This window comes from Seriola aureovittata, chromosome 16 (genome assembly GCF_021018895.1).
Source record: "Seriola aureovittata isolate HTS-2021-v1 ecotype China chromosome 16, ASM2101889v1, whole genome shotgun sequence".
In the NCBI taxonomy this organism is placed as follows: domain Eukaryota; kingdom Metazoa; phylum Chordata; class Actinopteri; order Carangiformes; family Carangidae; genus Seriola; species Seriola aureovittata.
The window spans coordinates 18,495,099-18,510,900 of record NC_079379.1 but is presented as its reverse complement, the minus strand read 5'-3'; the positions used below and the strand labels follow the sequence as shown (position 1 = coordinate 18,510,900).

Here is a 15,802-nt window from a genome sequence, read left to right as displayed (position 1 = left end):
ACTTTACACAATGGAGGCATTGTTCACACACACACACACACACACACACACACACACACACACACACACACACTCACACACACAGTCACACTCACACTCGCATAATTCAAAGGCATGAAGGAGATGTGTGCACACACAGACACACATGATGGTGCTCTGCTGCGGCATGTGTGTCTGTGTGTGTGTGTGTGTGTGTGTGTGTGTGGGTGTATTGCGTACAGCTGCTTTTAGAATGAATGTGGGAGCACCCCAGAGACCAGCTACAAACAAACAAACAGGAGAGAACAAAACATTTTCATACTTCATGACTGCGGGTGCTTTCGTACTAAACCTGTCTGTGACAGTACATGAAACACACACACACACACACACACACACAAAAACACTTTATTGTATGAGGGAGCAAGTCTCTGAATGTGTGACTATGTGTGCATGTGTACATTGGATTGTATCTGTGTGTGTGTGTGTCTGTGTGTGTGTGTGTGTGTGTGTGTGTGTGTGTGTGTGTGTGTTTAGGAAGCTTCCCTTCCCTGTATTAGGATAAATAGCCCTGTCTATCATGAAGGGCTGTGTCTGGCAAACAGATTCCCCTCACGTCAAGCCAGATGAACACAAATGAGTTCCCCAGAGGAGACATTTCAGGGGGGAAGAGTGTCCCTGTGACACTTATCGTGAAGGACATCTTACGGGTAAAGAGGAGGTTGTGTGTAACAGCCAGAAAGTAAACATGGCTGTGCAATGCATCAAGCTCCTATTCAAACATGGAAAGGCTGCGGATCTACATAAACATACAGGCCTGTGCATTGAACTTAAACACACTGCAGCAACAGCATGGACATGAATCTTGTCATGATACTGTGATGTAAAAAACACATTTACATAATGGCAGGCAATCTGTCATACCCCTTGCTGCTTGGTATCAATAACCTCCCCCGTCTGTCCCACTATGTCTCTCTTGGTGACAATACCATCAGCTCACTTCTACAAATGGATGGAAGCTGCACCTATAACACCTTCAGAAAAGCATTAAATAACTGGTTGTCAAATGCTATGGGGCTTTCAGTATCATTCCACCTCAGAGGTAACAGGTCCCGCATACACTCAATCATTGTACAGTAGCAAGAGGTAATTATACTGCTGCTGTAAATCTTCTTGATGGCCCAGCAAGTTAGATCATCTTCTCACATGCCTGCATGCGCGCTTACGGTCAGGGATGCACACATGTTATGGTGTGGATGCTCACACAGGAGCACGTATGCACCACGGAGTAACCGATGTGGGCTCAGGTGGCCAGTTGTTTACCACATGGGTCCCAGCGTCGCACTTTCCATGCGTGATTGCATCATAAGTGGACCACACACGCTCAAAGCCATCATCTATAGCAGCTTGCATGCTATTGTGCTGTGCTACCATGTTTAGAAATTATGTAGAAAACTTATTATATGACTATTAACTCTATATCTAAACTGTATTTTTTTTCCTCACAGCATAAATGGCTGAGCTCATACGCTAATCTAGACCATCACAGTGCCTAAGCTACCAAAGCTGTTCTGAATAACCTTAGCGTCTCATCAAAGGACATCAAAACACATTCACATGGAGTCATTTACTTAACAGTGATTCAGTGGAAAACTGAAACTGTTATCTGTGGATAAGAGCTCCACAGATGTAAATAAAAGATCAATAAAGATGTTACGAGCTCTACTACAGTGAAACAGGAAGTGGGCCCTTTCAAATACCTGGTTTTCTGCATTACTTGGAAATAAAATGTGATCTGATCTTCATCTAAGTCACAAGTTCAGACCAACACAATGTGCTTAAGCTAATATCACACAAACAATTATAATCTTTCATGTCTTTATGGAGCAAATCCATTAAAGGTTCTCAGTGCTGGTGGAAAAAAGTAAATGAACCCTTGGATTTAATAACTGTCGACCCTCCTTTGGCAGCAATAACCTCAAACAAGCTCTCCCATTAGCTGCTGATCAGACCTGAATAATGTTCAGGAGGAATTCTTCCTGCATATTCTTAGGATGTCTGGTGTGAGTGTCTCTCTTCAGGTCATTACACAACATCTCTGTTGGGTTGAAGTGTGGGATCTGACTGGGCCAAGACAGATTTTCTTTGTGTTAATGTCATTCTGTGGTAGATTTTCTTTCACCCATTATCACCAAACTTCTACTGAGCTTCAGCTGATGGACTGACACCCTGACATTTTCCTGTAAGATACCTTGATAAAGTTGGGAATTCATTTGCCCTGTGATGATGATGAGCTGCCCAGGCCCGGATGCAGCAAAGCCCCAAGTTCATGAAGCTCCCTTCACTGTACTGTTTATAATTTGTCATTAGACAGTTAAAGACCGTCTATAAATGACAATTTAATGGCAGTTTGTCTGATGAATATCTACACTCATTGAGATGGCTTTGGCTTTATGCAAATCAACAATTCTCGATCATAAGATTTCTGAGATTTCCTGTATGTGATCACATCACCAGATGTTTCATGTGAACAGCAAACTAAAAATGTCTTTTTTTATAAGTCAAAGGAGATATAACACACACACACATCCAGTCTGGTTTCATTGACTGGAGTCTAGGTTTGATAACTCTCGAATCCAGTTACCTTTTGTTGATGCCATTAGCCGTGAAGGGTTCACATATCTTTTCCAGCCTACACTGAATGTTTAAAGGATGTTGTCAATATAGAAAAGAGCAACACAACAATTCATGTTTCTAGGTAAAATAAATTGTGTTCATAACTGTTACTTAGATGAAGATCTGACCACATTTTAAGAAAAATTTATACATAAACCCAGGTAATTCCCAAGGCTTCACTTACTCTTTCTTTCCAACCTTACAGAGCACAGTGAGTGAAAATAGCACCGGTATTTTTTGGCTCCAGGCGCCGATAACTCGAATTCTCAAATGAAAAATAACTAAGGATGTCAGTACAACTACTGAACTACCGAATTATTATATGAACCACAATTATGATGACACTAAGCAACATCAGTGAAATAATTTTTCGAGTTCGAGTATTTAACCAGTAGTGGAGCTATGAAGGATTCATCTGTGGCATCTGATTAGTGAGTACAATAGAATGTGGGGATGAAGCAATGCACCAACAAAATGTAGGGAAACAGAAGAAATCAGCACGCCCTTTCCCATTGTCACTACTCCGGCAATGAGGCTAGTTGCTACAGGGTTTGGTTGGGAGGGAACATACTATAGCTACATTCTTGTGAGCTCCACATGCTCTACTGTGTCACATCTTCAAAACAAATGTACAACAAAAGCATTTAAATTGAACTCAGAGCCACACGGTGTCTCTTTAAAAGCTACATTGTAGTCATTTTCATACCTTCATTGCTAATTAGTCAGAAATATAAAGGCACCTGTGTCACAAAACTCCATTGTCCATAGATTCAGCCACTTATTGACTTCTTGCTAGTGGACTGTTTTGCAGTCATAGCTGGGAGCTGGGATTACACTGCAACAACACAGCTGATTGCCTGTGCAAAGCAGAGAAATAAAAGAATCTTTTCATTTCATTTTCATTCAGGTGAATCGCTCAGTTCCCACAAATCATTTCCTGAATCAAACGCTTTGCTCCAAACTGCATGTTAATTCTTTGTTCAGGCAAAATGCTATTGTTACCAAAACAACAATTTGGGGGTTTGTGCTTGAAAATCAGTTTGCAGTATCTCACAAACATTTTTTTTTCTATAAAACTGGAGAGACCGATATTCACATGAATTGTCAAACCTGTCATAGAGATTTGCACGGTTGGAGATGAATTTTGGAACATTTTTATATGATCACAAAACCGGAACTTTAGCAAACAGATGCACACACAAACACACACAAAAACGCCTCTGGGGACTGTATCACATGACTGTGGGCACAGGTGCACTATGGGATGCCCGTCTATTTTCTGCAGTTAATCGATCACATGAAGCCACTGGAGCTTGACCAGAAGTCAGTGGGCCAGAGAGTGATATAGACTTTTGTGTTTGTGTGTGTGTGTGTGTGTGTGTGTGTGTGTGTGTGTGTGTGTGTGGTACAGCAATACATCTCTATACTCCATTATCATCGAATTGCTCTACAACCACTCAAGAGCAGCATGAGCCTGATGAAACACACTGTAGCTCTGAGGCTTTTTTGTCATCCACTCATTCACACACACAACATATGCATTCAACACACACTCTCTCTCACACACACATACACACGCCACGCACGCGTGCACACACTCTCCCATGGTGGGTAGGCACAAGGGGGGGGGGTCTCTAGAGGTTAGCTAATTTGGCCCACTGGTGCCTTAACCACATCATATCCCTTGCTTCACTTCATCTCCTCGTGCTCACATGTCGCTCCAAACTTCCACTCTCCTTCTAAGATATCCTGCTCACAAATCTAATCTGCCTTCGCTGCTGCTCCCTTCTTAACATCATACAACTTTCATTAGGTGCAGACAGAGTGATAGACCTAATTCGGGGCCAACCTTTGGTCCTCATCCTATTCCCTCAACCAGTTAAATCCCCTGAGATCTGAAAGGGGTTTGGTGCAGGGGAATGGATACTATTATCTGCTCTACTGTAGTTTCTCTCTATATATATATATTTGTGCATGTGTGCTTTCATGCTATATTTCTTCAGTCTGTCTTTCTTGTTCTCAGTAACATAGTGTGTATTCACCTTCAATTTTTGAAAAGTGTTTCGTTGTGTAAAATGACTGAATAACAAACTTGTTCACGATTAAACTCAAACAGCTTTTTCCATGCTTTCTTTTTGCCACCATGAGGTTATATGGGGCTGTTTCCAATGTATTTGTAGACACTCCATACATTTTTGCAGGAATAACATGAATTTGAGTTCAAGAAGAGATGTATTGAAGTCAACTGTCAATTCAGTTACCTATTAAGTATTAAGAGATAGAGGAGTTGAAATACGATGTTCAGACTTTTGGGGCTGGAACTATTTTTCATTTGACTAAGTAATTAATTCATCATTTTGTGTATAAAATGTCAGAAGATGTGAAAAATTCCTGTCATAATTTCCCAACCAAAGTGACTTCTTTAAATGTCTTGTTTTGTCTGACTAACACGCCAAAAGCCCAAATGTTTATTATCAGTGAGAATAATTGCCTGTCAAAATTGTTCCAGATTAATCTAATGTCAATTGATTAAACTAGAATTGACTAATTCCCGTACAATGTTTGCATTTGCTTGTTTTATAATGTCTTTTATCACTGCAGCTCTTCATTTAAAGTGACGTCCTATTTTCTTACCTGATTTTATGCAATCTTGATATGAACTATTTATATATTTTCATTTATTCAAATTTGTTTTTTATTGTTTTTAAATGCTATTTTTTGTGTTGTCATAATGTTCTATTTTTAATGTATTTCCATGCCTCTGCGAAGCACTTTTAACTGCCTTGTGTCTGAATGGTGCTATATAAATAAACTTGCCTTGCCTAATTGTTGTAGCTCCATAGACTTTTCATATTTGGCACTGGAAAGTATAGGATCAGCTATATTACCCATTTATATTGTTTTTGTATAGAATTTCAGAGAAAATGTTATAAAATATTTGAAATAGTTGAAATGTTGCACATCTTCTCTTAGTCACATGACGGACGGATTGATGAGCTGTATATAAAGGAAATGGAAACAACATCAGACACCACTGACAAGGGAAAGATGCATTTACAAAACAAGAAAATGAAATTAAGTTGTGACACACTTGTTGATCACTTCCTCCCATGTCTTTCTATAGAACAGAGTAGACTTTAACCAGAAAATATATATAACCCTGTCTCAAATTTGGGGAAATGATGTAAATGTTTCAAGCTATTTTGTGTTGGATCTACAGCATCTGACTTCTGACTGAACTCCATTTGAACTGTATTTGTTCACAAGTCTGTCTTAAAAAAACTGAAGATATACAGCACATTGAGTCCTCTGTGTGCAGATGGTTGCTGTGGGAGCCAAAATACCACAGTAGGAGATGTATGTGGGACAGTGGAACATGTAGGAGTCAAGCAAGCATGACTAAAGTGCAAATGTGTTCTGCATTGGCAAGAAAAAAAAAAAAAGATTTTCCTGGTGAGATGTAGCCAGTGCACAATGCAGCTGGACAGAGAGATCTATTTATTAGAAGGTACGCAATATATCTTCCCTTTATTTTGATTTATGACGTTTTTAATAGCATCAACAGGAAGTTGGCCCATGCTGCATTGCCTCTGAAATCCAGCCAAGGCAGGACAGAGTACTGTATACAAATCCATACTGATCCACAGAGATCTGTTGAGAAAACTGAAACGATTATAAATGACAAGGTGTGTATGTGTGTGAATGTGTGTGTGTGTGTAGGGGCTTTTGCTGGAGTATAAAGGGGCTCAGTGCTGAGCCCGTTCAGAGAGAGAGCCATAGCTCACGAGCACAGAATACTAATCCAGTCGCCACAGTCACCCTGAGCAGGCAGTCCCACACTAACTCATGAGTGCACACTGATTCACTTCGGACCACATCATCGAAGTTCTCCGATGACACAACGGTGGTGGGTCTCAACACGAACAATGACGAATACACACTATAGAGGGGAGGTGGAGCAATGACAACAACCTCTCCTTAAACGTGAAAACTAAGGAGATGCTTAATGACTTTAAAAGAGGCCACAGTGAGCACCCCCCACTGACCATCCATGGAACTGCCACTGAGAGAGTCAGCAGCACCAAGTTCCAGAGAGCAGCAAATTCTGACCACCTTCTATCACTGCCTGCAGCTGGAAATACAAAGTCTTACACCTCAGGTCCCCACAGAGAATAGAGAACACCTCAGAAAGGATCATAGGTGTCTCTCTCTTTTGCCATTGCTCACTTCTACAAAGCCCAGTGTGTCTGAAAGGCCTCCAACATAGTAGCTGACCCCTCACATCCCTTCCACCATCTCTTTGTGTAAAGATCTTCAACTTGAACTGAGCAAACAGTCCTAAACAGAGAGGATACATGCAGGTTTACTTCATTCATTTTAGGAAAAAAATCATATTGCACGGCATGCAATTACTCTCTGTCATCAGCTGTGGCATGTGTACATTTTGCACTGTGTGCGCATGTGTTTGGGTAGAGTTAAGGGTTATTAAAACACCTGCATGTACTGCATGCCTGCACAGTGGGAAAATAAACACCTCTCTCACCCATGCTGCTAAAGACACACACTTCTCTCTGCTCTAATTACCAGGAAGCAGATAGTATTCCATGGGGAGGGGATGAGCTGTCTGTGTGTGTGTGTGTGTGTGTGTGTGTGTGTGTGTGTGTGTGTGTGTGTGTGTGTGCGTGTGTGTGAGTGTTTGTAAGTGACAGACCACTTGCTCCTGTTCCATGCAACGGTGCTCTGGTCCCAAGAGTCCCAGCCAAATCCCAGTCCTCTCTCTAGGTTTCGCTCTCTCTATTCCCCCTTTTTGCCTCTCTCTCTCTCTCCCTCTCTATCTCTCCCTCCTGATTTCACACATAAACCACAATCCACACCCTCTATCTGGGCTAATGAGAGCTCCCACTGATTGCTGTAGAAGTGCAGTGTGTGTGTGTGTGTGTGTGTGTGCGTGTGTGTGTGTATGTATGTGTGTGTGTGTTCAGGGAGTGCGCCACGGGGGAGGTGTGAATGTCAAGAGACTGAGGCAGGTGTCCAGCAACAAGACCTCCTTGGATATTGGACTGTGTACCTACATCAAGACAAGGCACTACTTTGAATATGCAGATTTGCCATTAAGTGCACTTTTACCTCTGCCAAGGAGATTACGTTTTAACCCATGTCTGACTGTTTATTTGTTTTTTCCTCAGCAGGATTACGCAAAACATACTGAACTGATTTGCACCAAACTTGACAGAGGGGTGGGGCAGGGGCCAGGGTGGATCCATGAATTTTGTTTCACTTTCCTAAACATTGTGCGATAGGGTGTATTTCAACATTTTCATCAATTTCTCAAGAAATAATGCATGGATCTTGATGTTAAGACTCAAACATAAATATGGTGTTGAGAGCTCAACAGATAATAATCAGATAATAATCTGGATCTGACAGACGTGTAGGATTGTTTGCCTTGGCGGACATATGTGCTCTACTTATTGCCATTCCGGTTTACGATAAAAATGAAAACAATTCAAGCTGATGAATGGCTCTGTCACTTACAATAAGAAAAACACTGAAAAACATTGCATTAAAACACAAGTGTGTCTGATTGTTGCACTGCTGCATCTTGTAAACACTGCAAGTGGACATTACAGCTGTGACCTGAATGCGTCGCGACTGCACAGACCCAGACTGCACATGCACTGGGCGGAGGGAAGCTACTTTCAGCCACTTAACTCCTGACTCTCTAAATTGCACCTCGCTTGTGGTAACACACTTGCTTGCCTTGCTATAACCAAACAAAGAAGAATAAAGAAGGATATCATCAAGTCCATTGTTTTCCAAGGCCACCTGAGAATGTGTTATAATTATACACTAGGCAGCTGTAAAGCTGTATAGAATAATAATTGAGCTTCTGCTCAACACTGAGTGGTGGTTACACTATTGACAAGGACTATACATTTTTTTAATTGTCCTGATGTAAACGTAATAGACATTTTTTGGAGGCTGTGGTTTGGAGAATGTGACCAGAATCTGTCCATTCAGTGATGCCTCAGTGCCTCAGCTTGAATTAGCTTCACCGGGAGGAATTTAGTTTTAACATTCTCTCAGTGTGTTAAGTGACAAATCTGTTCAACATTGTGATGTTTAAAAATGAATACTAAAAATCAAATTTTGATTTGCAGAAACTTGAAGTCGCTTTAATTAGCTCTGACAAACGTTAGAGGGAGGCTTCCACCTCCAACCACAAGTTAATGTGGGCAAGACAGCTAATTCAATTAAAAGGACAGCCATGGTGGCTACTGCAAAAATGATGGATGAGCCAACACATGCAGGATGGTGTGCCTTCCCTGTGAATGATTGATGAATGACTGAGAACAATGGAGTTAACTCCATATTCTATGTAAAGACGCACAAATTAGATATCTACAGCATATGTCTTTACAACCCATAACAGCTCATTACATTAAGAAGAATATACTAACACAGTATGATGAATCTGATGCCTAAATGCAATTTTCAAATTAGGTAAGAAGCTACAGACAGCATATCTGAGGGATCACAGAAAATGAGAATAGTTGACAACATGATGGATAAATACCAGCCTTCGTTTTCATTATTAACTTGGTTTTAATTTTTTTTGGCATAGTTATGTCTTACTTCTTGAACTCAGCCATTGACAACACTGATGACGCTGTTGGTCGACAAACATGTACAGTTGTAGGAAGTTATTTAGCTCTATTTCTAAATAGCTGTCATATCATTTTCAGCTTATCTTTCTGACATGTACAGTTCAATCATTTTCTTTTCTGTATTTACTAATATGTTGGATGCATAGTTACACACTTAGGTGTACTGAGCACTGAACATGGTAATATGCTGTGTGTGTTCACCGGTACAGTATGTACTGATATATGAATGGCTCACAATGCAGAATGAGTCCAGATCACAAAATAAGTTATTCAGCGCTTTGGCGTTCTTTACCTTAGCACTTCACTTGTTGATAATCAAATGTAGGATAAATTCCACATGCTTTTAATGACGTAAACGACAAAAAAACTGTGAGATGGTTTTCAGATCGGGGCTGTCCCTCATTCTGAGCTGAAATCCAAAAGACAATAGTTAATTTCAGGAACAACACACTATTCCCTACTGTCCACATTACTGCCACTTTAGTTGGAACAGCATCTTGAACCGTCTTCAATGCTGGCCTTTTACTGATGGCTCCACACAATACATTTTCTCTATGTGTGTGCCTCTTTAGGTACTGACATGCAGGCTGCTTGTAACTATTTGGTAAAGTATGTAAATATAGTGTGTATATTGTGCTAGTGGAGTACATAACAACTGTTTGATAAGGTTAACCTGGCTTTTCCATACACTGATATGCATACACATTTTTTTTCAAGCATAATAACATACTGCAAATCTGCCTCTGATTGCTGTAATCTTGTCCTAAAGGGAGGCATCACCAGTGTGTGTGTGTGTGTGTGTGTGTGTGTGTGTGTGTGTGTGGGTTTGTGATCAGACACTGCAGATCATTAGTGTGAAGATAAACACTTTCAAAACAACACGTAGCTGCTTTAGTAGTTTAGAAATTGAACCATGTTTTGGTCATATTTCTTCTTATAAGGATCGACACAGTTCACTTACTGTCACTGTTACGTCACTGTCACTCTCAGGACAGTGATGAAAGTACGAATGAGAGGAATATGGATTTTTCTGTTTCAGGAACCCCATTAGCCAATTTTCTGAAAGAGGCCTATAATCGTTTTCAGATCGACTCATGTCTAAAGGAGCATGTAAAAGCTGTTCCAGTCATTTATACTAACTGCATGTGTTAAAACAATGGGGCAATTTTTACCTGTAAAACACAAACAGTCAGTCAGTCGTTTTTTTAGACAGCCAGAGGGAAAATTAAAATGTTACCATGGTGAGATGGTGAGAAGAAAATGTGAAAATGTGAGGACGATACACAGCAGTATGTTTGTTTTTGCTCTAAAACTGAACATGTCTCTGAGTGTGAATGCTTGTGTGATTATATTTTATTTGCACCAAAAGCAGGGCGGAAACAAACCTAAAAGGAATTTGCCCATGATGATCTAGTGCATGAACGTGCTGCGTGTCGGCCTTCGTGTTGATCTATGTATTTATGCTTTGCAGGTCATGTGCAAGCGCAGCGTTTCAGAATTAACAACACTGCACTCGATCGCGGTGGCTGAGTAAAAGTCTAAAATTAAACGTGTAGTGGGAGTGCTTCTTCTCAACAACAGTGTGTCTTGTACCTGTCGTGCCACAGATGGTGTTTGATCTTGTTTCTGTGTATCGTGTGTAATAAACTTGTAATGGTGTGAGATTGGTAGTGTGCGCAGTACAACAGAGCTCTGCTTTAGAACTTGTTTAATGCTTCAGACTAAATGTGTTTAATGCTAAAGACAGACGTACACACACAAACAGATACATGCCCGTATTTTCAGGCTAAATAAAATCAGTGATCTATACCTGCGCTAAGTAAATAAGCAAAAAAAGACACAGCAAAGTTGTTTTATATAGCATAATTCAGCTTGCTTTGCTCCTTAATACCCAATTTATATGGAAATGAGACAATATTTGCTTACCTGTGTTTTACATAGATATATGGCTCAAATCTGTTCAGTGTCCTAAAGTAATACATTCACAGATTTGATGGACAAAGACCTAGGACCTCTGTGGGTCATATGGATTGCAAATATAATGTCACAGTACAGACTCTGCCGCAAAATTCTTCACTAGGATGTGCACTCTTTTAAAATAATTTCTCAATCTTCTTACTGTGAGGATGAAGGACAAATAGGCTTGTGTGGTAAATACCCTCTATTACTGACAGCTTCCACTGGTGCAGTGAAAGGATGTCCCCACAGGTCACCTAATACCATGCGAAGTATAATGCGGACATTGTGTCTGTTATACCCCTAATAAAGATACAATATGCTCATGAAGCCCCTTTCCTCAGCTTCAGGCAGAGAAGACCCGCTGAGGGTTTTGCTGAATCTGAAATGATACGATGAGTTTAGAGAAGGTCAGTCAGTATAATAGACTATTGTCCATCGGAGCTACAGTCGCAATAAGAAGTTAAAAATACGATCATTTTTTTTTTACAGTCTATCCAGGTTTCAGGCAAAACGATCTTCCTGACTTGATCTAGGTTAATCATTTGGTAATTGCTATTTGTATAAACTAATTATGTATAATTAACATCTTCCGAAAGCAAAAGACTATCTTAGTGCAATGATCTAAATATTGATATTTCAGGGAAAGAAAGATTGGGATCATAGTAAGCCTTAATGCTTAGTGTCAGGCAATTCATTTACATTTGGTGCAGTGTGAGTTCTTGCATCAGTTGCATCATAACGCACAGACTGGATGAGATTTCGACAAGTACTTCCGGATTCACATTTTGTCCAAGTCTTTTCAGCTTCTGTCCTTTTCCTGCTCATATAAAATGATCAAGATCCAGTGTAAAATATGGTTAGCCTCCGTATCGAGCAAAATAGCTGTATTTCCACTCAAGGAAAAGAGACTGAGGTGCCGTCTGTAAATCAATGAGCCTTTCAAGCTGCTCAGATTCAGAAAAGGTAAATGTATTCTGTTTACCGCCTGGACATAATTTCATATTTTTACCAATTCTGAGCTTATTCATTTATTACGTTTTAAGTGTTATATTTAATATGATTCAGAGGCACCATCTGTTTCTTTCTGGTGTAGAGTAAAGTCACCCTCATGCTGGTGCTTGGGTTTTATTGAATAATAATTTTTTTTCAATGTGAAAAGTTACATTTAGGTTTTGCTCCAAGTGAAGTTTTCTGCAAATCCACCTTTTCGTCAGTGAGTTACAGCTCAGTGACTTCTCGATTATGACACTAGAAGGATTTAGCTCCTTCTCGACCACTGCGTTCCTCCAAGGAATGTTGCCTGGCACTGCCATGCCCTGCACACAGGGCAATAGCTGTCCAGACATTTTGCTACTGTTGCCATTTTAGTGGGTACAAGAGGTTCCTGAAATGTAGGGGTCAGTACATGTGTCATTATTTTATGTCAAAAAGTGGCAAAATCTCCACATCATTAATAAAAAGAAAAACATGCCAACATAAATCACTTTCAGCTATTATACAGGAAGGGGTGCAAAGGCAAAGGGATAGAGAGATAGATAGATTTTAAAAGGGAGCCAAGAAGAAAAAGAGAGATGAGTGAGGAGATGGCAAACATTTAAGCCTTGTTTTTGAGTGTTGTGAAGGGAAAGGAGAAGAAACAGGATAGTGGCAAGATTCTAGCTCTGGCAGCGCAATGTTGGGTTTACAGTAAATCTGATATTTCAGGGTAATTAGGACATATGGGAATTGTTTGGAAGCCCACCCTTTTTCAGACTATCTTCTCATCAAGATCTCTCGTAGGGTGACCAGCCGCTAACTAATAAGCATGCAACATCAGTGTCTTTGGTGTGAGATGCAGAAAAGCAGACAGAGCTTCTCGGCCACTGCGTTCCTCCAAGGAATGTTGCCTGGCACTGCCATCCCTGCACACAGAGCAATAGCTATTCAGACTGTTGTCGTCTATGGTTCCCTGATGGTGGAACAAGCTACTGAATCCTATCACAGCGGGGCCGTCCCGCGCTATCTTCAAGAATCTCTTGAAGACTTATCTCTTCAGAGAGCACCTCCTCACCTAACACCTCTAACAGCCTAACATGCTTAACTAGCACTTACTTAGCACTTTCAGTGCACTTCTTTAACTGTTATCCTTGCACTTATTGAATAGATGCAGTATTTAGTACTTACACCAAGGTCTCCAACTACACTGAAGCTTTAGTGTTGTCCCTCACTTGTAAGTGGCTTTGAATAAAAGCATCTGCCAAATGAGTAAATGTAAATGTAATATATTCACAGTAAACTAACTGCAAAAAAAATTACAATTGGTCAAATATATGTGAGTGAGTGGGAATTTCCACTCCAGTGAGCCAGCAAAATTCTATTCCCATATCACGTGATTGCACACACCATTAATCCGCCCTGACTGTTGTTAAGGCACCATTCAAGTTGCCTCGGAAAGCTGAGAATCGCACGTGACAGACACAATTTCAAGCTCGTCTCTATAACAAAGGTTTCAAAAGTTATTTAATGTTGTGTAGAACATGTGTGTGTATAGCACTGATGCTACACTCTGTTCAGGTGGGGAGATCATTCAAAAACATTAGGACACGATTCATTTTGTGCTTAAGTTACCAAAATCAATATAACAAGCATGTAAGAAGACAACTTTTTTCTTGTTGTGCGATGGTGGTGGTATCTCCGGTCCTGCTTTTACATTTCTGTCATTCTATCGATCGAGTTCTTTTTTAAATAGAAAAATCAAAATCATATTCACACACACACACTCACACACTGATGGCAGCAAGCTACTATGCAAGTTGCTGATCTGACCATTGGGAGTAATTTGAGGGTCAGTGTCTTGGCCAGAGATTCTTTGATATGTGGACAGGCAGATACGGGGATCGAACTGCCAACCCTGTGACCAGTGGATGAGCCTGTCTACCTTCTGAGTCACTAGCCCCATTTTCATCCAATTATAACACAAGTTTTAACTACATTTCAAGAAAAATTTGCGAAACAAAACATGAATTTATGCTGATTACCGTCCACTACTTGTATGTGAAAATTAGGAATTGGTTCGTTGAGTCAAACTGCTGAAGGCGCTTAGTTCCAGTCGGGTGCCATTAAAACATCGCAGAAGAAAAGGGCGCAACAAGATTATGTAATCAGCATCAAAGGTTGAAAAACAAAGTAGAAAACATATAAATATGGCATTTATGTTTGTCTCATAATTTGGGGAACATTACAGTGCTCCACAAAGATCTGATGTTTTCCTCTTCTGCGATTTCTCATCTCCGCAGTGGAACAGAAGATTCAGTGGACATGTAAGTCACATGCGTCATGCACATCATGATTTATTCACTATTGTTTCCACTGAACTTGCTTTTATCATAACACCACATTTTTCACCCCAACCAAGCGTAAAAAATGTTTTTCAATATTTCTCTTTTTTTGTTTTGAATTTTCTCACTCAGGAATTACACTCAGGTTTTTATTCTATGTGCAAACTGGAAATGTGTATAAAAGAAGACGCATCAAATTCTATTTGGCACCGAAAATCGATGAAAAGGCTTCTTAACTTGTCACTAACAATCCAAACACTGGAAACAAGGGTATATTAAAATAAAGCCATTTTGCTACTGTTGCCATTTTAGTGGGTACAAGAGGTTCCACAAATGTAGGGGTCAGTACATGTGTCATTATTTTATGTCAAAAAGTGGCAAAATCTCCACAGCATTAATAAAAAGAAAAACATGCCAACATAAATCACTTTCAGCTATTATACAGGAAGGGGTGCAAAGGCAAAGGGGTAGATAGATAGATAGATTTTAAAAGGGAGCCAAGAAGAAAAAGAGAGATGAGTGAGGAGATAGCAAACATTTAAGCCTTGTTTTTGAGTGTTGTGAAGGGAAAGGAGAAGAAACAGGATAGTGGCAAGATTCTGGCTCTGGCAGCGCAATGTTGGATTTACAGTAATACTGACATTTCACGGTAATTAGGACATACGGGAATTGTTTTGGAAGCCCACACTTTTTCAGGCTATCCTCTCATCACGATCTCTCGTAGGGTGACCAGCCGCTAACTAATATGCATGCAACATCAGTGTCTTTGAGGTGAGATGCAGAAAAAGCAAACAGAGCTTCCAGGCAACTGACAGAACTTTAATATCACTACGACCCATGGCATCATTTTGCAGAGCTGCACTATCTGTTTGGCTTTTGTCTCAAGCAGCGCTACATCAGTCCAAGTCTAAGTGCTAAAATACTCTGTCCTCCTACGCCACGTCTCTTCTTCTGTCCCTTCCTGTCTCCCTCTATGAGCATATTAGATGATAAACCCCATCCCCCCAACCCCGCTGATTGAATCCAGAGAATGATAACCTTCCCATCAGCAAGGTAAGACTCTCCCTAGAGCTCTCAGTATGTGTGTTAGTGTGTTCTTGAAGGCAGGCCAAGTCTTGAAACGAGAATAACTGGGTTCTAATTAGTACTATCCACTCTGCAAACATGCGTTTAAGACACCTCAAGGAATATTATTATGTAATT

At 40.3% G+C, this 15,802-nt stretch overlaps 1 protein-coding gene across 19 annotated transcripts in view; it reads right to left on the bottom strand.

Moving 5' to 3' along the window:
• adgrb2 (adhesion G protein-coupled receptor B2) overlaps positions 1 to 15,802 on the bottom strand; it is a 212,253-nt gene that overhangs the window by 131,332 nt on the left and 65,119 nt on the right. The window lies entirely within an intron of this gene.